The following is a 26,688-nucleotide window of genomic DNA, read 5'->3' as shown; positions in this document are numbered from 1 at the left end:
TATTGTAGGGTATATAAATTGTGCAAAAGGAGGGTCCAATACATTACCTCAATATTTTGGTCTTTTTTCCTTGAGGTTATTTCCGATAAATATTTAGTCCGATAAATTTTTATATACAAATCCGTTCATTACTTGGTCCCTTGTTTTTTATAGTTAATGTGATCCGCAAAAACAATATTGCTACTAACTTGAGAACACTTGACGTGAGAAGCAACAAATACCGACGTCAACTGTATTTTTCGTGGAGATCATGTGATTCCACTAGGCGGTTGGAATTCGAGCTGCAAATACCCAGGTCTTTCGAAGATTGAACAAATCATTTGGAAAAATTGAATCTAACACATTAATTTGGGGGAAAAATTTATAACAAACGCTTCCATTTCTTTCTCCCCCCTTATTATGCTCTTATAGCTTACCTTGTTCTTGTTGCTATTGGTGACACAAAAGTACTGAGGAGAGGAGTGCAACGCAGGGTTGAACACACCTTTACCGAATTCAGTGCGGTACGTTCCGGTACTAGCCCCTTGTGGTACTAGCCCGACTTCCACTGTCGCTTCTTATGATAGGCATGCCTAGCGTGGGAATATTCTAAGCTATTTACCCTCTGGAGCCAATTTTTTACTTTTTAACTTTCTCTCTATATATATTTTCCCGTCTCCTGAATAATTTTACTAAGCCCATTAGCACGTAGTTTTATTGCAAATAGCTAAATAGTTCTTCAGATTTTAAATTAACGTTTTTTTCATGAGAAGAAATAGCACATCATTCAATGTAAAGTGAGTCCATAATGAAGGGAATGGAACAGTATGTATATTCTTGGACCATTTTCAGACTACTTCGGCACCGTTTCGTGAACGGGATGAATAATTTTGAGACTATATCGGAACCAAATATGAAAAATTGCAGAATCGCTTCCGGATTATTTTGGGTGCCATTTTGAGACAACTATAGAATCATTTCAAGGCTCGTTTCGAAACTATTTCAGAACAGTTATAGCATCACTTCAGAGCCTATTTCGGAAGCGTTTCCGAACTACTTCAGGATCACTACGGGACTATCTTAGGTAAAATTCAGAGCAATCTCAAGACTGTTTTGGGGAAATTTTAGGAAGGTTTAAGTATCCTTTCCGGTAAACTTCAGAACTATTTTTGGAATCATTTCGAGACTATTTCAGAAACAATTAAGAAAAACTTCAGGACACTTACAGGATCACTTCGTAATTTCGAAACAATTCCTGGACTGTTTTTCCTGATACCGATTTGTTATAGTCTCGAAATGATTCTGAAGTCATCCCGAAATATTCATTAAATGGTGCCGAAGTTGTCCCAAAATAATCCAAGAATATACGAGCATGGAAAACGGTGGCACTTAGCTCCATATTAGTTCATATGTACGCGCATCCCTGTTGATTCTTGGCTTCGGTATTTCGTACAGAAACCTGGATAAAACCTTATATGCGATAAATATACTGATTCCACCATAGCGAAAGGGTGTGGGATTGATTTTTCTTTCGGATTAGGAAAAGCACACTAAAATTTCAACCGGTATACATACACTAGTTCCAACATATTTTACAATAGAGTCGTCGCCCCATGTTTCTACGCAACTCTTGCGTATTCCATGTTTGAATAGCTCGACGTGTAGTCTGCTATTTTTAAGAGCTTCATTGTTTTTGACCCGAAATATTGCACTTCGTCATTTCTTCACTGACTTAGGTGTTACAATGAACCCTAAAATGGATTTTAAGTCACATATTGAAAGTTGTGTAAACCGAGCTTAAGGAATTTTGGCATTCGTAAAAGGTTGGGCAAAGGAATTCAATGACCCTTACATTACCATAACGCTTTTCCCCTCATTAGTTGGACTATCCTAGAGTACGCTTCACTAGTGTGGAACGCGCGTTATCAGGCTAATTGCGATAAATTGGAATCGGTTGAAAAACAATTTCTACTTTTCGCGTTAAGAGACTTGCTAAGGAATCTTGCTCCCTTTTACAGCCGCTTAAAATTTGTATACTTACCTACGTTACAGAGTCGTAGAGAGATGTTTGGTGTATTGTTTATGGTAAAACTTACAAAAGGGTTGGTCAATAGCCCGTTTATGCTTGGAAAGGTTATGTTTAACATTCCCTTCAGGCCGTGGAGGCATTTTTGTATGCACATGCAGATCAAATCTTGAAATGCACGAACCTTTCCGTTGCTATTGCGCGGATTTTAATAATCACTGAAACAATTTTGACACTTATGACTCGCTCTTAAAAAAAATTTACTTGTTGCCTTGAATAATTAAACCAATCTTAGGGTGGGTGGCTTGGTAACGCGTCCTTTCCAACCTCCCATGCAGCGCAACTATAAATGCTGTTTGAAAGTTGTACTTTGCTGCTCGCAATCACTTCCATTCCGATACCATTATTAGTAACTGTACACCAATAGTATAGATCGTAATCAGATCTTTTGTTGGTTGAAATCGCGTCCATTCCGACAACATACTCAACAATATATACATATATATATATATATATATATGTATATATATATATATATATATATTCACTACACATATTTGCTATCGCGGATAACATGAATCGAAGATAAGCATTTCCAAGCTTCCTAAAAACTACACTTTGGTGCTCGGAGTCACGTCCATCCCGACACAATCAATAATATGATTATAAATTCATATGTTGGACCTTCTTCCATTTTGAAATTTTCTGAACGAGTTATCGCGACTGCTCCTTTCTTAGCATTTTACGTCAGCTCACCTCACGTCAGCCTCCTACTTGGCATGCAGCTCCTTTTTAATCATATATACGGATTCGTCTATAGCACTCTTGAACTTGAACTATTGGGGTTCCATTCTACCTTTTTACGTTGGATTGAGTCCTATCCCACTAATAGAACCTCGTTCGTCGAAATTGAGAATACCAAGTCTTATTCATTCATTGCCACATCTGGGGTACCTCAGGATAGTATTCTCGGGCCAATTTTATTTCTTTTTTTTATAAATGATATAGGAACCTGTTTTAGGAGTTCAAAATACCTGCTCTACACAGATGATCTAAAAGTTTTTAGAACAATTTCGAGCATGTCAGATGTGTGTCTTTTACAAGATGATCTAAATAGATTAACTAATTGGAGCATTATAAATAATCTACGCCTTAATATAAAGAAATGTTTCTTTATGATGCTTTCGAGAAACCTCAATACGATTAATACCGCGTATTCAATTGCTGATGATAATCTCTCTAGCGTCAGGGAATTCGTTGATCTTGGAGTAATGTTTCACTCTGGTTTTACCTTCGCGAATCATATTAGCTCCATTCTACCTAAAGCCTATTCCAATTTGGCTTTCCTACGGCGATATGGGCGAGCTTTCAAAGATCCATACACTAATTCTTTAGTTCTCTCAAAGCTGGAGTATGCTTCCATAATTTGGAACCCAATTTATTCCTCTCATTCTCAAAGACTGGAAAGAGTACAGAAAAGTTTCACTCGATTCGCACTCCAACCGCTTAATTTTTTAGAACCATTACCGTCTTACAGCGCCCGCTGTGCTCTCATAAACATGAAGTCGCTTGCGGCCAGACGTTATATTCAATCTCTGCTGTTTGTGTATGGTCTTATATGTGGTTGGGTTGCCTGCCCGGAACTACTAGCGCAAATTGGCTTCAATGTCCTGAGCAGAACCATTCGTGCCCAATATCCGTTCCACGTAAAAGTTATCGGAGCTAATTATCACAATTTTGATCCTATCTCTAGGGCCCTCAGTGAATATAACAGGATCTTTTTTAGCCTTGAGCTTGACTTCGCACTCCCGAGAGCGTCCTTTAGCGCTAAACTTTACTCGTATTATGTATAAAATAAATTTATTAGCATTTAAGTTGAATGAATGTAAATCTAGTCTGTAAGATTAATGAAATCATAGACTAATAAATGAAATGAAATGAAATTGTTAAATTTGAAGACTAATAAATAAACGCGTCATGGTCGTTATAGATATCCCAATCAGGTTCATCAGTGAAAAAAGTATCAAACAAAATTACGCCTTATGAAAATGCTACATATATCAAAACAATTAGCCTTAATTTTAAAACACAATCTTTGAAGTAAAAATAATTATCTAAATGAACTTATATGTTTAATCCTTTTCTTTCCAGATTTGTCATAATATAAAAAAAAAAAACTAAGTTGTTAAAAGGCTGACCGTATTCATTTGGTAAGTAACGGCTTTCAAATGAAGTTATTTTTCATACTCAAACCTTTTAGACGTGGTGATAGTGCTCCGGAACCTGCGATCTAAAAAGGAAACGGTCTTCGATAGAATATGTATGTAAATTGGCTATGACTCGTTGATTCATTCATTGGCATTAGATATGGGTGTTTCAAGCGCGAAAATGGTGCTAACCTAGTGACCGATGTATTAAATTCTATATTTGAATAAAAAATATTTTGCTTATAACTGTTTAAACTTGCGTTAGTAAGTCAGTGATTTTACAGTCACAAAGAAAGAAAAGAGGGATTTTATAATAATTATGATTTTCTACCCGCTAATTTAAAAGTTTGTCGCCGTTAGCGTTTTTAGCGTTTACCAGCTTCGACCTCAATGCTAGCCGACCTATTCCTATATTCAATAGCAATTATTTATAATTATGTATCATAAATATTTTTAAATTTTAAGGTAAATAAGAATAAGTAATAACCAAGACAACAACAACTTTACTAAACCAAATGAGTTTAAACTCCGCCTAAAGCCGACAAAATGATAAAGTTGACCTACGAAAAAGAACAAAAAATTCGAAAAAATACAAATAATCTATGCTGACTTATTTATGTACCTTTTAATTAATCATCAAGCATTTCGTTTGTATGTTTAATACTGAGAAATAATTACCTATTAATTTGGTTTGGTTTGATGATGCAGAATAAATTGCTGAACATTTTGAGTTAGTGATTTAATGGTCCTCATAATTCGCAACTTTATCTTAAAATCTATTCGTTAATAAAATAATTTGTAAACTTTCCGCATGAAAGTGCAAATTTAATGGGCTTCTGTAAAAGTTAAGAAGAAGAAGGTGGTTTTACACTAATATATTTAAATTCTTTGGAGATAATATGAATAGAGTTGGGTCATTTCGTTCTGAACTTGTTCAATTGACCGGGTCTCTCAACTGAACAAGTGAACTAGATCTTCGATTTCTGTTCTTTTAGTTCATTTGTTCTTTTAGTTCGTTTTATCTAATGTTATTCTTTCTCTCTTCTCGTTCGCGAACATTGTAAATTCATACATACATACGCAGAAATTCACAGTGAGCACGAATGTCGATGATGACACTTACACTAAAGATATGTGTGGTCATCTTTGTGTGACACTGCTACAAAAATATATGTATGGACTATTTATGAAAAACATGTTTTATAAGAAACTAATCATTACATTTATTAAACTTGAATATATACATATATTACCTTATTTATTCATTACTCATTTAAATATACCTACACAAAGCATTGCTGCATACACACCCCCATCTATACTTGTTGGCTTTTTTCGCGGGTGCGAGCAGCATTGATCAAATTTGCTTGAAAAAAAAGAACAGATGAACAAAAAGAACAACTTGTTCGTTCATCAGAAAAAGAACGAAAGATTCGAATCTCTGAAATGAACGAAAAAGCACAACTCTAAATATGAATGAAATGTATATCGAGCCCTAACCGCAGCTGTAGTGTACCCAACCCGGGCTGTAAAAGAATGCACGCTATGCAAATGAAATTTAGTTCAAATCAAAGTAGGTTAGGTTAGGTTAGGTTTGGTGGTAGCTACTCTGATAGGGAGTTCCGAATGATATCGATCTCAACCATGGATAAATCCTTGGGAGATCCAAGTGAATCGCGACCGAAGTAGTTTCGCCTAGTTCTGGCAAAAGCTGGGCAATCAAGCATATAGTGATTTGATGATTCCATCTCATCATCCTCCATACAGCTGCAGCAGGATGAAGTTTCTAGTATATTGAGACTGTCAAAACCCGAGTGATCATTGATAGGTGAGCTTTAGTGAACCCAATTACTTCGGCAGGCTTCCTGCCATCCACTTTCAGCCAAAAAGATCTTGCTACCCTGCAAGAGGTGGTGTCCGCCCAACGTTTGCTGAGCTGACTCGAGGCCCAGCTATGGAGGAGCAAACCACAGGTGGAAGCGGAATCCCGAAATCCCTACAGCCATCTTCATCCGGTTCAGTTGTACCGATGCGGGCTAAGAGATCCGCTTGACAGTTGCCCGGGATATCACTATGTCCCGGGACCCAGATAATCTTAATTATAAAATAGGTCGATGCAATCGCAAGCGAGGTGAGGCACTCCCAGACCACCCTCGATCGCACTGTAGTTGAACTCAAGGCCTTGATAGCTGCTTGGCTATCAGAGTATGTGTTGAATTCCCTAACCGTAGTAGCACTGGATAGCATTTCATCCACCGCATCCATAATCGCAGCAACTTCCGCTTGGTAGTCAAAGTAAATGACTTCAAATTTCGAATGCAGCCAATGATTAAGTTTTGGACTTAACTAAAAAAATGAAGTCTGAAGGCTTTTTTGTAGTCGTGACTTATGAGTTATTTAGGGAAATTACTTACTGACTTCATTTTTTTCAGTGAATTCCTGAAACTATTTGTAACAAAATGTATACAAATTGCATTTTATTGTAACGAACTTACTGCAAATCCTCTTATTTGCAATCTTCTGCTAACGTTCGAATCACTAAACTGTTGAATAAATAACTCCACTTTTCAATAATGCAAAATGGCCTTTATTAGACTACTTTCAAAATAACACTTCTATTGCTCGACAGAGAGCATGCTTAATCAAAACTGATTCTCGTGTCTCTACTGTTGCTGCTTTTATACTGTGTGATTTCCTCGTTGCATCCTCTAGGCGCTTCCAGAATTTACTTAGTTACTGGTATATAATTATAACTACAGATGCACGTGTGTAGCTCTCATATGCGCGTGTATTTGTGACCGACACTTCCACAATTACAATTGCATACATTTGGGAGCATCTCAGATAAGATATCTGCATGTGTTTGTGAGTTGCTTCTCCGCTGCGTGTACGTACATATGTGTAGACGTAATGATTGATTCGTTTGTGTAGATACATAATGATTGATTTATAGATGTGCATACAAGTCACTCTTAGCATCGCTTAGAGATGCCAGTACCCTTAGTGTTGCTAATATTCGTAACATTATCATCAAAATAAACCTTTTTATTTCAAAATCTCCTGAATTATTAGCAAATTAAAAATAAAATGAAACCTATAGGGAATTATTAATTTTTAGAAGCAATAGCCCTTCGAAGCTGTCATCTAGTAGCCGTCGTCGACGTGGCGTATGAAGTATTGAAGCAAACTTCTCCCCACGGCGACAGAAGTAGGCAGAGTGCATTGTATTTGATGTACCTCCTTTTAATGGCGTGTTGGCTCGTTCCGTTGTCCGTGTTGAAATAGATCTCTTTGATCACAATGATTTGACCAGTTTGAATAGCATACCACTTACAAAGACTACGCTTACACTCTACATTTTACGCTTATATTCAAGATTCCTCCATAATGCGAGTTTCATCAAATTCTGATTTTTTATGCTTGCGGCACTACTACTATAGCTTCTACATTATAAGTTTAGATAACTGCTTTCTATCTCGCACTATCCAAAGTGACTTATCCCTGAATTCAAGTGTCTAATGATCCTAATGATCATCTTATGATACAAACATTTCAAAACTCTCCCTATACCGGAACAAAGTCGTAACCGTTATTAATATGAACAATGAAGCTAAAAGCATGAACGAAACACTTGGCAAAACTGAAACCGCAATCTGACCTGAGCTTTTCATTTGTTGGTTAGCTCATAAATTTAGTTTTGATTACAGCAATAGCGAGCTATAGCCCCCCAACAAAACTTATTGATAAAATTTTAATTATTTTGAGTCAGTTGCCTTGATAAGTATGTAACAGAATGGTGTTTAGTGCCATGCCAATAATGAATCTGTACGTAAGTCGCCAACACTTTCCAGCGATATCTACAATTTACGTTTTTTAGATAAGAGTCTCTTGAGTAGGTTGTTGCCAACCAGAACTAAGAAAAGTGGAGGACAAGGTTGAAAAGCCTCAAAATATTCAGAGAAGTATACTCGTATATGCATCTAAGTATAATAACTGGAAATTACTGACTGCTTCTAAGAATACCATCTCTTTGATAATTGCTGGTTTTTGGCCCTCCTTCACTACATATTCATAAAAATTAATAGTCATGACGTGTCAACGCTAATGACTAACATTCATTCTCTTGAGTTACATAAAATAGTTTATTGGTATGAGTAACCCAATGCCCATTGGGCCTTTTCGTTCTGTTTACTACGGAGTTGTTAGCTTTGATGTTTCATTTCTTATCTACTGATTTTAGAAACTGTAAACGTTCGCTTGTAATACTCTGCTCATGCTTAAATACCAGGGATGTTACGAAAGTGAGTACATCGGAGCCGTAGTAGAAGTTTTAAGGTTCGACGAAATAGCGTCGCACTCAGAATCGAAAGCAGAAGACGGTTTTTAATTGTTTCCTGGAGGAATATATGTCCGGGGAACACGCTGTTGGAGTGGTGCTATTCGAAACTGCTGGATAAGTTCAATCTTATTTCCTGCCCACTGAAAATTCACTGTAGTATGGGAAAACCTTTGTGATGGGCGGCGGATCCTAGAGACCTTAGACCTTTCGGTAAACGACCCTTCAAAAAAGCCAATAGGAAGAAACTACTCTCAAACTGGCAGCTCTACAAACTTGAGTTGGCTATTTTAAAATAGTAGATTAGAAGAGCCAAGTGGGACTTCTGCTTGAGCTAACATGAAAACGTGCAACGAGTCCGCGAGACTATTGTCTGCCTATCCTTGATATCCCACCTACTAGGAGAATAGTAACAGTGAAAAGGGTGGCTGCGGGAGCGCTGGCTCAGATAAAGGACGTGCCACAGGGAGGAGTTGCTTCTTCTTTTTTTAATTCCTGGTTGTGACTTTCCTGTTCAGGAAGTTAACCAATCGGCAGCCATGCTAATTTAAGAATACATAAAGAGCATTTTTACAGGGGTGCCTAGGTATCGTGACCAGTAGTTAAATGGAGCTGATTTAGCTCACAATGAGGTACAAGTTCCCAGGATTTACTTACGGTACTTTCCCTCAAGTGGGGGAGTACTGTTGTTGCTATCGAACAGTATTAAGGACCTTGAAATCATTCCTTGCACTTCCTCCAAGGTCAGAAATATGGTGGAACTGGCAATAAAAGCAATGCCAAGTCGGTACCCAATTGATATTGCGGGCAAAGTTTCGATAGCATGGCGTACAATAAGGCTTCGAGGCGTAGAGTGTAAGCTTGTGAATCATGGGCACCGCAGAATGTTGACCACCTTCGACTTCGTACCTTGCAGAACGAATGGCCGTGCGCTGACTTCCTTCATTATTGGTACCTTCATTGCTCATGTTGGGTGGAAGTGTGGTGAACTTGTCAAAGGTTGCTCTAAGTTGGATGGCAAGCTTTGAAAGAGGGGTGTTAAACAGGAATTCCAGCTGCGCGATCACTGTATCGTCTTTCGTATCGCCGCTATTAACGATTTGGTAGATGGAATGCCTATAATTATTAAGAGCACTGGCGGCCCTCGTGGTGTGCTAGTAGCGTGCTCTACCGACACACCGAACGTCCTGGGTTCAATTACCGGGCAAAGCAACATCGAAAATTCTTAGAAACAAGTTTTTCCAAGCAGTGCACCTTGATACCCTCAACAGCCTCAGCTATTTTACCTGTATGAAAGACGACAAGGTCGAATCATCCAGTCACTTTTTGCTAAGCTGGTCAGCCTTTGCGAGGACCAGGAGTGAGGGAGGACATATGCATCTCTCGGAAGGAAATCTCCAATATCGATGTTTACCAAGCCTAATCGATGAAACCGTTTAAAACATTGGTAACCGATATCGAAATCAGTCGTTTACCGAACTCGAAATTCCGTAACATTCCTATCCAGTCCATTTCTATCTACAATTACTTCAATAACGAAATGAAATATTTGGGCCCTGTTGTATATAATGCTCAAAAGATAATCAAACTTACTTAAGATAACTTGCATACCAGCCGAATTCGCCAGTGTCAACACCATTATCTTTGTCGAAAGCAAACGAGTTCCGATGTTTGTGTGTGTAAACGCAATGGTAATTGTACCGTGCTTTGGGGCCGACGTCATAAAAAGCTCCCAAATACACATTCATTGTACCGTCTGTATGTTTGCTTATTTTATTGGCCTGCGAAGAGAGTATTTGGTTATGAGTTTTGCTTAAGGGAATTTCGAAAAAGTCTATTAAGTCAGGTTGCATGAAAATTGAAAATTACTGATAATAAAGTTTATTGCATTGAAATGTTGATTGCTTTGTGTGATTCGCGTTGGTTGTACTTTGTCATACAAATATTTGTTTGTTTATTTAACTGTGGAGCGACAAATATGCGTCAGGTTTACATTTTGTATTACAACTTTTCTAACGTGTATGATACATATTTTGCAGAGCTAAGAAGACGGACCGTAAGCGAAACCTCAAGCTGCTCATGCCTAAATTCAGTGAAGGCCTGTGAAAATATGATGTGAGGATGAATATACCACTGTTAAGTTTGTCAGTTGGATACGATATTATTGCTCCTATTACTCCTCCGAAGCCTTCCAACTGTAATTTATTGAGTATTTTAAGGCTAGCCACCAAACCATTCGTCCATACATGAGTTTTGGTCTGATGAAATTCACATAATGAGCCCAGCTCCTAGGTTGTCCTTACTGCCTATTTTCCTGTAAGAAGTCTGCCTTCTTGGGTTTACATATACTTTTGGCACCTCGGGCATGTAGCTTTCGAAGCGCTCCCTCTAGTATTGCACTTAATGTTGAGGAAAATGGACCTAATACAGCGAAAACGAAAACCCTGCGCATGCCATTACCTTTACCCCATTTCCATCGAGCTCTGGTACAATCACGTTTATTTTGCCAACTCACAGAAATGGGAAAAGAGTTCAGCCCTGAAGATTGCCTGTGCCTGCATGTCGAGTATTTGCTACCGAGCACATGCTACCTTGTACTACCCTATTTTCCAGCTCTGTTGAGCGCGTTTTTAATTCAACTTGTTTTTTTTATTCCTAAAAGCTCCTTTAATATTCACAAAGGCCACAAGAATGTATTGTTTGCAGTGAATTTGTCTGTGGTGTCTATGAGCTAATGGAGGGCACCATAAGACCCGGGCAATTAGAAGGAAAATTCACTATTGTTAGCAACTGCCTATCAAAATGAAGCCGAAAGCTCCGCAAAACCCTACAAGCTGGAGGGATAATCCCACTCATAGTTGTGGCGGTACGACTTATTAGCTCGTTCCTCTCTAACATTCCAGCTTACAACTTTAATGCGCGATATAATTCGGAGAAGTGCATGCAGAGTAGCTTCCCCTCCTCTATGGCAGATGGGATTTCGCTGAGAAGCTTGGCGAGACAGAAATGCACTTGGAAGAGCTGCAAACTGACGTTTTTCTACTGTTACCTGTCTTGAAATTTGGACTTGCGATCTACGTTGTGGAAGGCAAGCTCATTGCGTGTTTTATTTTATTTTATGGAAGAAGGATATGTTTTATGCAAGGCATTATTTTATCTGTCACCTTTCCTGTTCTTGATAGCAATGAACAGAGATACGTGATCTCGTGCCTTCTACCCTCCGTTGTGTTTACTTTCGAAGAAGATGGTGTGTATGGCATCTATATTTTTAGATTATAAGCATTTCGGATTTTCAACCATTCTCATTCTGTGGAGGTATTTATCGAAGTAACCGTGTTACAGCTATTGCTATCATTGGATCAATTCTTCCCGCATCTGTACGGCAGCAATATCTCCACTCATTTCAGCGCCGTATAATTTCTTCTCTTTCCTCAGCGTGAAGCTATATCGTCATGGTTTCCCAAAGATTAGGAGAGCTTTTGCGAAAACCTTGCGCTTAAGAAAAATCGTCTATCTGCCTTGGATCGAGTTGAGAACAGTTCGGTTATTCCGGTGTTTTATTCCAACCGCCCAAATTTCTGCACCCTATAATAGTATAGTATCCGATGCTGATGCAAGCAGCAGCCTTATACAAGGCCTTGAACTAGAATTACCTCGGCTCGCATCGTTTTCACAACCTTTTAGCAGTCTTATAGAACGTGCTTCGCGAAGGTGGACTAGCTTTCTAGAACAACCAAATATTACGTTGAGCTGCGTTTTTTTTATTTCGACTGCCTATTGGAATATCACCCTATCTCGGCTGCCGTTTCGAAAATGTCCTATCTCAGTAAACGTGTGAACAACCTGTTCCAGAACTTTTTTTTCAAAAACGCCCTATTTCAGAATTCGGTTGAATTTCGCCATATCACAATTTTGTTCGTAAACATCCCAGCTAGTGGTAAAATGTATTGTGACGAATATTAGCAACACTAAGGGATACTATTATCTCTAAGCCGATGCTAAGCAGTGACTTGTATGCACATCATTAAATCAATCATTATGTCTACCCATATGTCCATACGAGCAGCGGAGAAGAGACGCACAAACACATGCATATATCTTATCGGAGATGCTCACAAAAGAAGACAATAATTTGTGCAAGTATCAACCACATATACACGCGCATATGAGAAGCTACAAACGTAGTTATAGCTGGTAATTTTTTTTATATAGCTGATAACTAACTAGTAAATTCTAGAATAGAAAAGCCTAGAAATATGCAACGAGGAAACCAGACAGTATAAAAGGCAGCAACAAAAGAGGCACGACAATCAGTTTGATTTAAGACGCTATATGGCGAGCAATAGAAGTGTTATTTTGAAAGTAGTCTAATAAAGGCCATTTTGCATTATTGAATAGAGGAGTTATTTATTCAACAGTTTAGTGATTCGAACGTTAGTAGAAGGTGTAAAATAAGCGAAGTTTCCCTGAATTTGAGTCAAGATAGAACATTTTTAAAACGAAATCTGAGATAGGGCATTCTTCAACCAAAATCTGAGATAGGGCGGTTTTGAAACAATATTCTGGAGCAGGGCGTTGTTCAACCGTTTACTGAGATAGGACGTTTTTGGAGCGGGAGCCGAGATAGCGTGATATTCCGCTCAGCAGTCGGTTTTGTTGTGCCACAGCCGTGATATTAATGATAGCGGAGATCCCCTTCACGTGCAGATATCCGTTTTTGCTGATTCTATACTATTATTCGTTGCATATCTTAAGTACCGATCTCTCAGCTAGTCCCTAAAGATAACTATAAGATATTTCGGTATCTTATATTAGCCTTACTTAAGCAATTCGTTCCGCTAAAGCAGTGTACCAACACTGACCTTGCTGGGTTCCACGCTGTTTCGCCTTTCTGTATCTGTCACATCTGGTATGCCATCTAATGGGTTAGTTCCCCTATAGCAATTAATTGTTCTATTGGTGGTTCACAGTGGTGCTTTCATAAAAGGATCCCCGTATTTACAAACATTTCATTCCACCTTTTTAATGTGGAAACACAAACAACTTTAATAAGCCGCAATCAAATCATTTGTTCTGAATGTGAATGAAAATATCACAAACTTCTCGAATGGTTAATCAAACAAGAGCACGGCTAAGTGTAGAGCTAACGAAGCACCGGCAAGTGGTATTTTGGAAGATACCGCACAAGAGCTTAATCCAATTTATCAATTTTGTTCTTTTACTTCAACGTTGTTATTAGTTTACCAATGTTATTTTTTGGCATTGGTCTTTGTTTTCGTTTTTTGCACTCAAAAGCGTTTTATGCGCATCAACGGGAACGACCGCTGAAGCCGGTCGACTTCAAAGTCACTCATCATAAGCCTTTCATTGTACTCAAGGCGAATTGGGTCACAATGTGGGCCAGACGGTACGGCACTCGCATACATTTGTACAAAAGAAAAAAGTACCAAAATGTGTAAAGGCCGGCAAATAGCAATGCAAAAAGAATGCCGAATAAGCAGCTTAAACAAAAAGTTCAAAAAGAACTAGTTTACACAAGTAGAGAAAGAGCTGAGCAGACAAATGAAGAAATCGAAATATTTGATGACATACAATCTGTTCTGTTTCATGTAATAAAATGAGTGTTATATAGTGTGACAAGTGCGGCTTTCATGGTGCGTTAGTGAAAATGTTAAATATCGTCCAAATTTAATGGACCCTAAACGTAAAAAAGAACTATTATGTATTTCCGACCAGTTCTTTTTGAATCTGAAGGTATATTATTAGGCTTTTCCGGTCTAAGTTTTTTTAAAGTGCGAAATAAAATTACACTATTCCACTCTTCTAAAAAGAACTTAAACTTTTAAACGAGTTCTTTGGAGAGCATCGAGTTAGATTTGGCAGCGCATGCGATTTTTGAAGAACAATGCGATCTGTGACTGTGTCTTCTCTGCTGCACCGATTTTTATACGGACTGTGTCTAGATAGCGACAGAAGAGATTTCACAATCACAACTCTCCTCACAACAGAACAATTCGCTCCGACAATATAAACGCGTTATTTATTCTGCTATCTAGTGCTAAATGTCACAGTAAGCGGAGGAGCAATAGGTAGCAGCAAAAATCACTGATTTATCCATATACGCTCTAGCAGCTAAGCCTAGCCCGCTTTGTACCTGTTTACCGTAACATAAAGTGTTACGTAGTCGCAGCACAAAGCACCGACCCATGTGTTGGCAGTTCGTTGTTTCGGTGAAATTTTATGTGATTAGGTTTGTGACTATAGTTGTTGGGAAACGCGAAAAGACAGTTTCTAATTAATCCCTATAAAACAATTTGATTTCTTGTATGACTTTAAGCTGAAGTCTGAAGTGAAAGATTAACGACCTCTACCTCCGTAGAACTATCGAAAAAATCGCACCTGGACATCAGCAAAAAAAAAGGGTTTAATCTACTTCTTTTCCTGCTCGTTCTGGCAGCTTCTGAAGAGGGGAATTAAGTTTTCCGTCTTTTCTTTACGGAGCCGTTCAAATTAGTTCTAAAATGCACCAATATGGATATCAGACGGAAGGTATTTTAGGACGTATTTGCCTTGTCAATACACGGTTTCGGCAACAGATTGCTTTTTTCCGATTGCAGGCGAAAGGACGACGAAGCAAGGTAACGCGTACAGAGTTGCCCGTAGCCGTCTCCCTTCCTCGCTGCGCTCTTACCCATTAGTTATCGACAATTGCATGCGTATGTGCATAAATAGGGGCATTTATACAAAAATATTTCCCACCGAAGTTGCCACCTAGCTTTATTCAGTTTATTTCCTTATACATAAAACCGCAACTACCTCGAAAACGGCTTGACCTATTTGATGTATATTTTTCCATTGGCCACGAGTTCAGTTTAAGCACTGAGTACATGCTACTGAGTACATCTTTAGAGGGTTTCCACCTATTAGCAATTAAAAAAGTTAAATGTCCAGGTTTGCCAATAAGCGCTATTATATATTTTCCTTTGTATATCTATTACTATTTTTCCGCTATTATTCCGCTTGGCTAATTTGGGAACAATTTTGTATCAGGCAATGTTCAAAGCTCAAGGCAGCTATCAAGCTAGGTACTAGAAAACTTTCAGTATTCGCCAAGAGGACGGATCTATTTTATAACATAAGTCCTGGTAGCTAGTTAAGGTTTTTCCGTTTGGTCTTAAACAAATTCTGGTAACACTATGGACACATTCAGTCTATATGAGGTCTTTATTGACTTGCCAGTTCAACCAAACAACCTAATACTGAAAGCTTACTTGAATGGTTCTAATTGGAATGTTTGAGTTTCACTACGAATTTAACAACAGAAATATTTTAAGCCGAGTTTCCTCCTAGGGTTGCCGCATATCCCTATTATAGTTCCCCCTTTGTATGTTGGATCGAAAACCGCTCGACCCATTTAGATAGAGTTTTCTACTTAGGTAAGGCAATATCTTCTAAGCTCTGTTACTTAGGTGTTGCTATTTAATATGGTTTCAAATGGTTGCCACCTGTCCGAAATTAAAAAAAATGCATTTTGTTGTTTTGTCATGAAAATTTTCAATAAACTTATTATTATAAATTTGAAAACACCTACATATTTGAAAAATTTGGACGCAATGTTAAGTCACATTGGAAAAAAACTCGGTAATCCTCTATAGTACATCTGTAGATGCATACTTCCATACATTTATTTGAAACGACAAAGAAACCGGCTGCGTTTAAGGTCAAGTTCATATCATAATTCATGCACTCGGCTTTGTTGTTTTCCTCGTTGGTACTTATAAACATTGTGCTGTCATTAGAAAGCTTACACAGTTGCTTAGTAATTCATTTTAAATTGTGTTTAAAAATACATATATACAAAGTTTTATATGCTCCACTCATGCTCGTTATATGCAGCTGCTGACAACTTGAAAATGTGTGGAAATTATATAAATGGTTGAACAATTTTGCTTCGATGTTTTCTTGCTTAAATTAAAGGGAATGCATCAAAATAGTTAAAGGAAATTGGTTCTTTTAATAAGGAACACTTATTTGTACAAATTTGTGCTAAAATATGTACATTCTACCACAATATTCTTTATTTTAAGTCGAAGAGTATATCATAAGCAACAGAAGAGCTCTTGCTATATTTGATGCTGCCATCCAGAAATTGCGCAAGGATTTTTTAATAAGGCTTAAATAGATTTTGGCATATGACGAAGGACGAATTCAACTCAACTTGGCCGCCAGAAAATTGCTTTGCTGAATGAAAGCAGGCAACTCCGGCAGATTTGTGTTATGCGGCCGTCTTCGTCTTATGTTCCGCTGTTGATGTTGCTGTGGCACCAATTCATTACTCATTTCAACGAATACCACATGAAATGCAATAAATACTGTGCATTGTTTATATTTTTTTAATTTCCAACAAATTTGCAACAAGAATTAAACTTTCCAATTTTTCAAACAAAATAAGAAATGTGCAAAGAAATTTCAACTGACAAAACAGCTGACTTCGAAAATTCGAAATTACTATTCCCCAATTATTGTTCTCCCTAGGAGAACAGAATTGGAGGAATTTTTCCGCGAGAATAAAAAAATCCGCGAGAATATTTAGAATTGGTCTGTATGCATAAATACTCATACTTCATAGACATTAGCAAATAGGTACACGTGCAGACACACAAACAAATATTCTTTAAATTTGTTCAGCTGTTAACGCAAAACTCTTCGCGTTTCGACACAAAATAATGAATAGCAAAATTTAGTGCTATCAACCGCACATAGCACCTTCTTGGTACTTTGTTTAAACATTGTTGCTGTTTGCTGTTAAGTTTCATTTTTCCGCTTTAAAAAGTAATATGTATTTAATTGCTTTTGAAAATAAAAAACTGCGTACAAATTGCTCTAATAATTTTTGTGCCTAACATCTTAAATGCGTCACCCTTTGTTGCGTATTATTAATGTTATTAATTGCATTATTAATAGCTATTGCTGTTGGTTGGTCATAATTTGTAAGTTATACAACTCTAATTTTGATAAATTATATTATAACATGTATTTTATTTATGACTTTAGGCTGTTATGCCGCCATGAAGGGAAATTAGGGGTGTTGCCAGTGTTGAAAGTATATTTGCTCTTTGATATGGACCCAAGCGTTTGAGTCCGACTGTTTGACAACGGAAGGGTTCTTTGACAAACTATCTTGAATTGAAATTTTTGAGAGTTATGAATTTTATTTCCTTGCGAATTAGTATTAGAAAATTCTCTGCAGAAAAAATTGCAGACACTGACGTAAAGCGACAGTATCGCACTACAGCATTGTTTACTATAGTTTGGCAGCTTAAATTGAGGCTGTGTTGCGAATAGAGCGGAACGCACTCGAATTCGGTGAAAGAGGACACTCGAATGGAGTGAAATGAAGAACAGTGGGAAGAGCAGAGTTGCATTGGATCAATATACCTTCAATCGCTGTATCAATATTAAAGATAAATTTAAAAAAAATAATTAAATATTTGAGTATAAGCAAACATTTTCTTTCAATTATTGCAATTCAGGTGTCCTTGATGCTATATATTCCAAAATTATAACATTTTACGCCTGTTTAAAAATTTAACTTGAATTTTCTAAAGATTTCCGTAATATGGCCATTAGTGGTATTTGTGTGTGTGTGCAAATTTTGAGCGATCAGCTGTTAGTCGCGCTACTTGGTAAAGTTTACACTACAGTTTTAATGACTACCCCCAAACTTGTGCTGATGGGAGGCAGAACGGTACAGTTGATACTCGCACTTGTACAAACAGCGCTGAAATTTGAGCTTAATTTATTTAAATCAGTTTTGCCCGGTTCTTCAGGGCGAGTTTAAACTACAGTTAAAGTTGACTAGAGTTTAATCTTGCCACTTTGTTCGATAACATAAAATTTTGCTGCTCATCTTAGCTTAAGTGGCCAAAGTGGCAGTCAATTTTAACTGTAGTTTCAACTCGCACTGCAAAATCGGGCATTAGTCAAAAGCTGCGACTACATTCAAATTATAAACATTGTGTTTTTTTGCTTACTACTTGAAAATATAGGTTTTTTTTTGAACATTTTTTTCTACTAAAACGAATTCGAAAAAAGAGAAACTGTCTGAATGAAGGTTGTTGGAAATGTTCTGAACTTATTTTAGCTATAAAGAAAAAAAAATTCCTTAAGAAATTTGTTAAAAATGATAACATAGTAGTTAAAAGTTCATTTTAGGCTAATTTCTCACAATTTAAGCCTGATATCTCTACTAAAATTCAAAAAAACTATAGATATTAATACAGATTCTGAAATTTACGTAAAATACCTTTAAAGTGAGTCCAATATAATTCTATCAGAAGCTATGATGATTTTTTGGCCAAACCCTACATTCATATGGCAAAATATCTATTTTGCAACAGGGGACTCGAAATCGGATTTAGAGCTATGGTGTCTTCAGCAATTTTTCTTAGAATCATATGAGGATTACGTTTTTGCTATACTCCTGTTGGGAAAAAATTTGACCCACTCTAATGTATATACTGTTATGACTTTTCTGAAATTCCGCTTATTGGCAACCTTCTACTAAAGTTCGAATCACTAAACTGTTGAATAAATAACTCCACTATTCAATAATACAAAATGGCCTTTATTCATGTACTTCACAATACTACTACTTCTCGACAGATAGCGTGCTTAAATCAAACTCATCGCTGATTGCTCAGATTACGCTCTTTTATACTCTTCGATTTCCTTGTTCCGTACTTCTAGGCGATTCCAGATTTTACTTAGTTACTAGCTATAAAATTATAACTACAGATGCACGGGTATAGCTTCTCATATGCGCGTGTATATGTGAGTGATACTTGCACAAATTATTGCCTACTTTTGGAAGTATCTCAGATATATGCATGTGTTTGTGCGTTGCTTTCCGCTGCTTGTATGGACATATGTGTAGACATAATGATTAATTTGGTTATGTGCATACAAGTCACTGCATCGTATCGGCACAGTATCGGCTTAGAGATGATAGCACCCCTTTGTGTTGCTAGTATTCGTCACACTGCCCTCCACCTAAGTCTGATCATCCCGATCGGACAAATTTCCTGATCTAAATGCCGCTAGCATCTCCAAATGTACCACTCTTCTATTTCATGGTTTCCCAATGGTTTGTATGCGGTAGATGGTATCACTGATCTTCTTCACAACTTTGTACGGGCATTCCCAACTGCACCGAAATTTGGATGGAACACCTTTCCGCCAGTGAGGGTTGTATAACAGTACCAAATCTCCCTCCAAGAAACCTTCCGAATTATTGTTCTCATCGTACCTGCGTTTCATCTTACTACTCATTATCCAGGATCGTTCCCTCGCACTCTGTTGTTTGGCCAATGAACTACTTTGTAGAGCTTGCTCTTGACGCATTGGCTTCACATAATCAGTATCGTTCCGACGTTTCCCAACAGTAGTGCGCCCTGGCTTGAAACCCTCCTTGCATTCTTTCTGGAAAATTCTGTCGTTCCTTCGGTTTTGATTTGTTTGGCCCATTCGTTCCATCAACCTTTGCCCGATCTACTTTCCTTGACTTTTGGGGTCTCTGTCGAATCTCCTCCACCAGCACTCGCTTACTGCTGAACCCTTTCTCCAAACTGAAGTTAAGTGGCACATCCTTGTTTTTATAGCGCATAATCTTTCTCCGCAGATCGATGCTGATGTCATGGTCAACTATGAAATCCATTCCCAATATGACTTCATCAAAGATCTCCGCCACAACGAATTTGTGTAGAACCATGACCTTCCCAATTAAGAATTCACAGATCACTTCTCCCAGGACTTGGTTATACTCGCCAGTGACCGTACGCAACCTTGCTCCAGGTAATGGCTTTACTCTCCTGTTGACCAAATCGGATCGAATGAAGGAATGAGATGCGCCCGTATCTACAGTCAGTACACGTTCTTTGCCATCGACATTCCCTCTGACGGTAAGACTGCTTGATTTCCTTCCAATTTGCGACACAGATATCACAGGACATTCAATAGCTGGGGCAAGTTTGCGATCTTTACATCTGAATCGCTCCTGCTTATCTCCTCCAGCTTTGCGTTTACGGCCACCCAAGTTGGAACTACCAGGACCGGTGCTGCAATGACGAGCAATGTGACCTGGGTTACCGCACTTGAAACATTTCATTGCACCATTATTCTTCTGTTTGCGTACCTTTTAATGCTTCTAAAATTGCGTCTACCCACTCTGGCCTTTCTACTTCCACACGGCGTGATTTGAAAACAGGCTTACACAGAAGCGACGCTGTTTCCTGAATCAGAGCATGTGATACCGTTTCTGCGAATGTTGGCTTTGGGTTTGCGTATGTAGCTCGCTTTGTTTCGACGTTCCGTATACCATTTATAAAACTCTGGATTTTTACCCTCTTGGGGTACTCCACGGGTGCGTCCGCATTTGCCAAATGAGTCAACCTTTCAAAATCCGAAGCAAACTCTAGCAATGTCTCATTAGCTTTTGGTAACGGTTTTGCAATTCTGTTTGATATATCTGTTTCCTGTGTTCGCTTCCGTACCTTCGTTCTACAGCAGCCATTAATGCGTCATAACTGTTCCGTTCGTACTCTGGAATAGTCTGTAAGATTTCGGCAGCTGGTCCTTTCAATGCTACGAAGAGCGCAGCAACTTTATCTTCAGCATTCCAGTTGTTCACTGTTGCGGTCTTCTCAAATTGTAGCTTAAAGACCTGGTTTTTTTTACCTTTGGATTACTCGCTGGGCGATTTAGTTGCAACTGCTCGATACGTCCTCTCAAAGCATCCACCTCGGCCTCGATTTTTTCCTCAAACTGTAAAATTTTTGTATCCTGGGCCTACAGCTTCGATGATACCCTCATCTCCTGTGCCTCCAGCTGCGAGGATATGCGGGCCTCCTGTGCTTTTAACTGCTCAGCCAACTGATATGTCATATATGTCTTCTGTTCTTCTAGTTGAGATGCCATATATGTCTTCTGTTCTTCTAGTTGAGATGACATTTGTCTTTCCTGGGCTTCAATCTTGGATGTTATACGGTTATCCTGGGTTCTAGTTGTGTTTCCATCTTGGATGTTATACGTGTCTCCTGTGATTCCATTTGGGATACCATATCTGTCTTCTGTTCTGCCAGTTGAGATGTTATATTTGTCTTTTGTTCTTCTAGTTGGGATGCCATTGTCGATGTTTGAGCAGATATTGCAGCCAAAATCGTGTTCAAGTCTGTGCTCGTAACTGTCTGCGTTGTTTCGTTTTTGTCTTCAATTTTTGTTGTTGTCTCGTCCCCATCAGGATAAAAGACATACTCGTCCACATCAGTTCCTTGCGACTCCATTACCTCTCGTAGCCATGCTTGAAGTTCGATCTTATTGCCGGTTGTATTCAATCCACGGTTCTCCAACTCCTTTTTCAGTTGCTGGATCTTTAATTCACTCAACTTTGCCATGTCCAAGTTGTATTCATAATCTTCGGAATTTACTCAACAATTCCTCTTTTGACACCAATTGTTACGAATTTACTGAAATTCCGCTTATTTGCAAACTTCTACTAACGTTCGAATCACTAAACTTGTTGAATAAATAACTCCACCATTAAATAATGCAAAATAGCCTTTATTCAAATATTTCATAATACTACTACTTCTCGACAGATAGCGTGCTTAAATCAAACTCATCGCTGATTGCTCAGATTGCGCTCTTTTATACTCTTCGATTTCCTCGTTCCATACTTCAAGGCGTTTCCAGAATTTACTTAGTTACTAGCTATAAAATTATAACTACAGATGCACGTGTATAGCTTCTCATATGCGCGTGTATATGTGAGTGATACTTGCACAAATTATTGCCTACTTTTAGGAGTATCTCACATATATGTATGTGTTTGTGCGTTGCTCTCCGCTGCTTGTATGGACATATGTGTAGACATAATGATTAATTTGGTTATGTGCATACAAGTCACTGCTCAGTATCGGCTTAGAGATGATAGTACCCCTTAGTGTTGCTAGTATTCGTCACAATACATATGCGCTTAAACTTTATATGGGCTGCTGAGTGCATAAATTAGTACTAAAAAGTGTGTGTCTTCACTAATATCGACTTCCAATTTTGGTACGCGTTATACAATATGGCCAAAAAGGTTTGTGCCTCCACTATTTCCCCATACACTACTACTATGTGTAAATGTCGAGGCGTGTTTTTTAGTCGTAAATATGAATGTATACAACACATGTATAAAAAACACGGATAATATTTCAGTACTTTTTCTATTTAAGTTGTTCGTTCGTATTTTCAGAAATATATAAAGGAATTATTATAAAAGAAGATTAAATCACTATGATTGGCACAACGGCTAAGCCAATTAATAACAAGTAAGAACGGGACTGTCTTCGGCTGTGCCGAAGACTTCATACCTTTCATGAATGGGGCTGAACAATAATCTTATCCCGTTCTTAATCTCCGAATAATCGGATGTGTAAGATAAGAAATATATAGTGAACAGATCTACATACCTTAACGATTTTTAAGATAAATATAAAATAAAAAACAGGTAGGTACTTTGTGTGAGGATGCAAAGTTTCAGGTTTTTTGTGGTCTGCGTGTAAAACCTTTGACTACGAATCACGTATTTCAACAATATATGACGTAAACGTAACTATTTGATGAAATTTGATGAATTTTGAAGCTTCTAGCCGTAAAAAGGGGGTAAAAATTAGAGTTTATATGGGGTATATAATATATATACCACCGATCTCTATGATTTTTTCAGACAACAATATATGCTATATACGTAAGCATATAGTGAAATTTGAAGCTTCTAGCTGTTAAAATGGGGAGGAAATTGCGTAAAGTTTCTTATCTGAACAATCGGTTGTATGGGATATATACTATATATACCACCGGTATCTATGATTTTCTCAGACAACAATATATGCTATACACGTAAGCATTTGGTGAAATTTGAACATATCTAAACGATTTTTAAGATAAATATAAAATAAAAAATAGGTAGGTAATCTGTGTGAGGATGCAAAGCTTCACGGTTTTTGTGGTCTGCATGTAAAAACTATGACTACGAATCACGTATTTCAAAAATATATGACGTAAACGTAACTATTTGATGAAATTTGATGAATTTTGAAGCTTCTAGCCGGAAAAAAGGGGTCAAAATGACAGTTTATATGAAGTATATAATATATATACCACCGATCTCAATGATTTTTTCAGACATCAATATATGCTATACACGTAAGAATTTGGTGAAATTTGAAGCTTCTAGCTGTTAAAATGGGGCCGAAATCGTAAAAAAATATATATATACTATATATATATACTATATATACCATCATATATATATTATATATATCACCGATCGCTATGATTTTTTGACACAACAATGCATACTATATACGTAAGCAATCGGTGAAATTTGAAGCTTATAACTGTTAAAATGGGGTAGAAATTGCGAAAAGTTTCTTATCTGAACAATCGGTTGTATGAGATATATACTATATATACAACCGATCTCTATGATTTTTTCAGACAACAATATATGCTATATACGTAAGCAATCAGTGAAATTTGAAGCTTATAGCTGTTAAAATGGGGTAGAAATTGCGAAAAGTTTCTTATCTGAACAATCGGTTGTATGAGATATATACTATATATACAACCGATCTCTATGATTTTTTCGGACAACAATATATGCTATATACGTAAGCAATCGGTGAAATTTGAAGCTTATAGCTGTTAAAATGGGGTAGAAATTGCGAAAAGTTTCTTATCTGAACAATCGGTTGTATGAGATATATACTATATATACAACCGATCTCTATGATTTTTTCAGACAACAATATATGCTATATACGTAAGCATTCGTTGAAATTTGAAGCCTCTAGCTCTTAAAATAGGGCAGTAATTACAAAAAGTTCCTTATCTGAACAATCGGTTGTGGGGGATATATACTATATATACGACCCATCTCATAAAATTTTTCAAGCAACAATATGTGCAATATACGAAAGTATATGGTGAAGTTTGAAACTTCAATCTGTTAAATTGGGTAAGATATTACAAAAATTCTCTTTTTCTGAAAAATCGGTTGTATGGAGGATATATGCTATAGTGGTCCGATCCGGTCGGTTCCGACAAATGTCTAATCGGACACCCAAATACACCCGCTCACCAAATTTTATCAAGATATCTCAAAAATTGAGGGACTAGTTTGCATACAAACAGACAGACAGACAGACGGACAGACGGACAGACGGACAGACGGACATGGCTAAATCAACTCAGCTCTTCAACCTGATTATTTCGGTATACTTAATGGTGGGTCTATCTATTTTCCTTTAAGGACTTACAATTTTCGGTTTCGTGACGAAATTAATATACCATTTCATTTTCATGAAAGGTATAAAAAAAAATTACAAGAGATAACGGAAAAAAACGGAACAAAACCTTAGTTGATCGGCTTCAAGCTTTTCCATTTGATAAATAATTAACATTTGTATTTCGATAATTACAAAAGAATTTTCTATTGGTGTATTTTTTGCAAGAATAAATATAAGTTGGATGCAAATACTACTTTTAAGTGTGAATCATATATGTAATTCAATTTAGTCATATAATTTTTTGCTATGATAAAGTAAATGCAAATAGTTTTATGGTAGCTAGATTAATTAATTCCCATATTGCACACCTGGATCAAATCAGCGATCAAATCGAAATATCGTAATGTTCAGAAAACGCGAAAAATTGACTCCCCCATATGCGCCAATACAAATTTTATTTTTCTCGATGCGTAGTGGAGGTATTAGTAAATCAAGTATAAAGTTCGGTATGTATTAAATTGGGAAGACAGGAGGCCCTCATATCTTCGAAATTTAAAATTTTTAAGTTAGCACACGATTGATTTGGATGTTCGATATGTATAAATTTACCCCACCTCTACATTAGAGCAAAAGCTTTGAAATGGTTCATCGGATTGGGAGAATATGTGAAACGGTGGCTACCAGTACTGATTAGATCTATAACTTATAATTTTTACGAATTTTTTTACAGATTCATATTAATCGTTTGAGTGAAACAGCTTTTCGATACGTGATCATATAACACGATCGGGCCCAGGTCCGACGAAGCCACACTGTTTCGATTAAACCTTGTAAGTCTCTCCAAAGCCTTTTTTACCGGAACTGGAATTCGAAGGAGCACTCCTGTGATTATCGTTCTGTTGGTAAACATACTTGACCAAAGCCACGTCTCGTTTTCGTACAACTTTTTTTATTTGGCTTCTGCTACTTATATTATACTTTCGGACAGAATGTACTCACTTTCTACATGTACCTACTAAGGCTATGCTTTGTTGATGGCATGTTCCTTATGAACAGGCTTGTAGCTCAATTTTCTTTCTATGTACCGATTTCAATAAAGCATATTTGAAAAATACTTCTCCATTTTGTATCCCATTTCAGTAAACCCTCTTCCCTACCACAACTGCACAACGTTTTTTTGCATTTTATCAATAAATGCCTTCTGTTTACTTTATGAGTAAGACATTGAGTAGTTCAACCACTTTTAATGTGATAACGCTTTCTACTTAATTTATATACTTTTGCCAAAGGCTGCTCACATATCAAATATATGGTATACAGTGCACAGTGGCTCACTGCTTTGTGATCGTTTGCACATTCTTTCGCTACTTATTGGAACTCACAATTTATATATTCTATTACAAATCAAAACTCTCTAGGTCAGTTTGATATTGCAAACGCTTCCTGAGCTTTTGACTTTTGTCTTCGACATTTTATTATCTGACGCAACTCAAAAAATTTGCAGAGATAAGTTTCTACCCTTTGGCGTCTCTTTATATATTGTTCTTGGTTTAGATTATTCTGGAGTTTATTTATGGAGTTTAGCGCGGTAGTGGCGCTATGCACTATCAGCCCAATTCTAAGCAAAAATTCCGTGTGAGTTTTGCCCCTTCTCCCATTCCTCCTATTCTGAACAATGTTGGAAAAAGCGGAAACCGGTTATGGGAGAAAAGTAGGTATTATGAATATGAGGGAGAGGGAGATTTCTCTGCCATTTCACAGGTGTTTTTTCACTTGTTAAATTAAAGGTAATGCATCAAAATAGTT

General features: G+C 37.4%; 2 protein-coding genes across 6 annotated transcripts in view; one reads left to right on the top strand and one right to left on the bottom strand.

Moving 5' to 3' along the window:
- The window catches only part of MESR3 (misexpression suppressor of ras 3), a 398,359-nt gene that overhangs the window by 41,026 nt on the left and 330,645 nt on the right, over nucleotides 1-26,688 (top strand). For all 5 annotated transcript variants that reach the window (XM_067766930.1, XM_067766926.1, XM_067766927.1 and 2 more), the window contains one exon: nucleotides 4,157-4,215. The gene's annotated coding sequence lies outside the window, so the exon portion shown is untranslated. The remainder of the gene's footprint in view (nucleotides 1-4,156; nucleotides 4,216-26,688) is intronic.
- IFT46 (intraflagellar transport 46) overlaps nucleotides 1-26,688 on the bottom strand; it is a 161,302-nt gene that overhangs the window by 45,767 nt on the left and 88,847 nt on the right. The gene's annotated exons all lie outside the window — the stretch shown is intronic.

Source organism: Eurosta solidaginis, chromosome 2 (genome assembly GCF_040869045.1).
Source record: "Eurosta solidaginis isolate ZX-2024a chromosome 2, ASM4086904v1, whole genome shotgun sequence".
Taxonomy (NCBI): Eukaryota; Metazoa; Arthropoda; class Insecta; order Diptera; family Tephritidae; genus Eurosta; species Eurosta solidaginis.
Note: the sequence above shows the minus strand (reverse complement) of the source record. Positions and strands in the feature narration are given on the sequence as shown.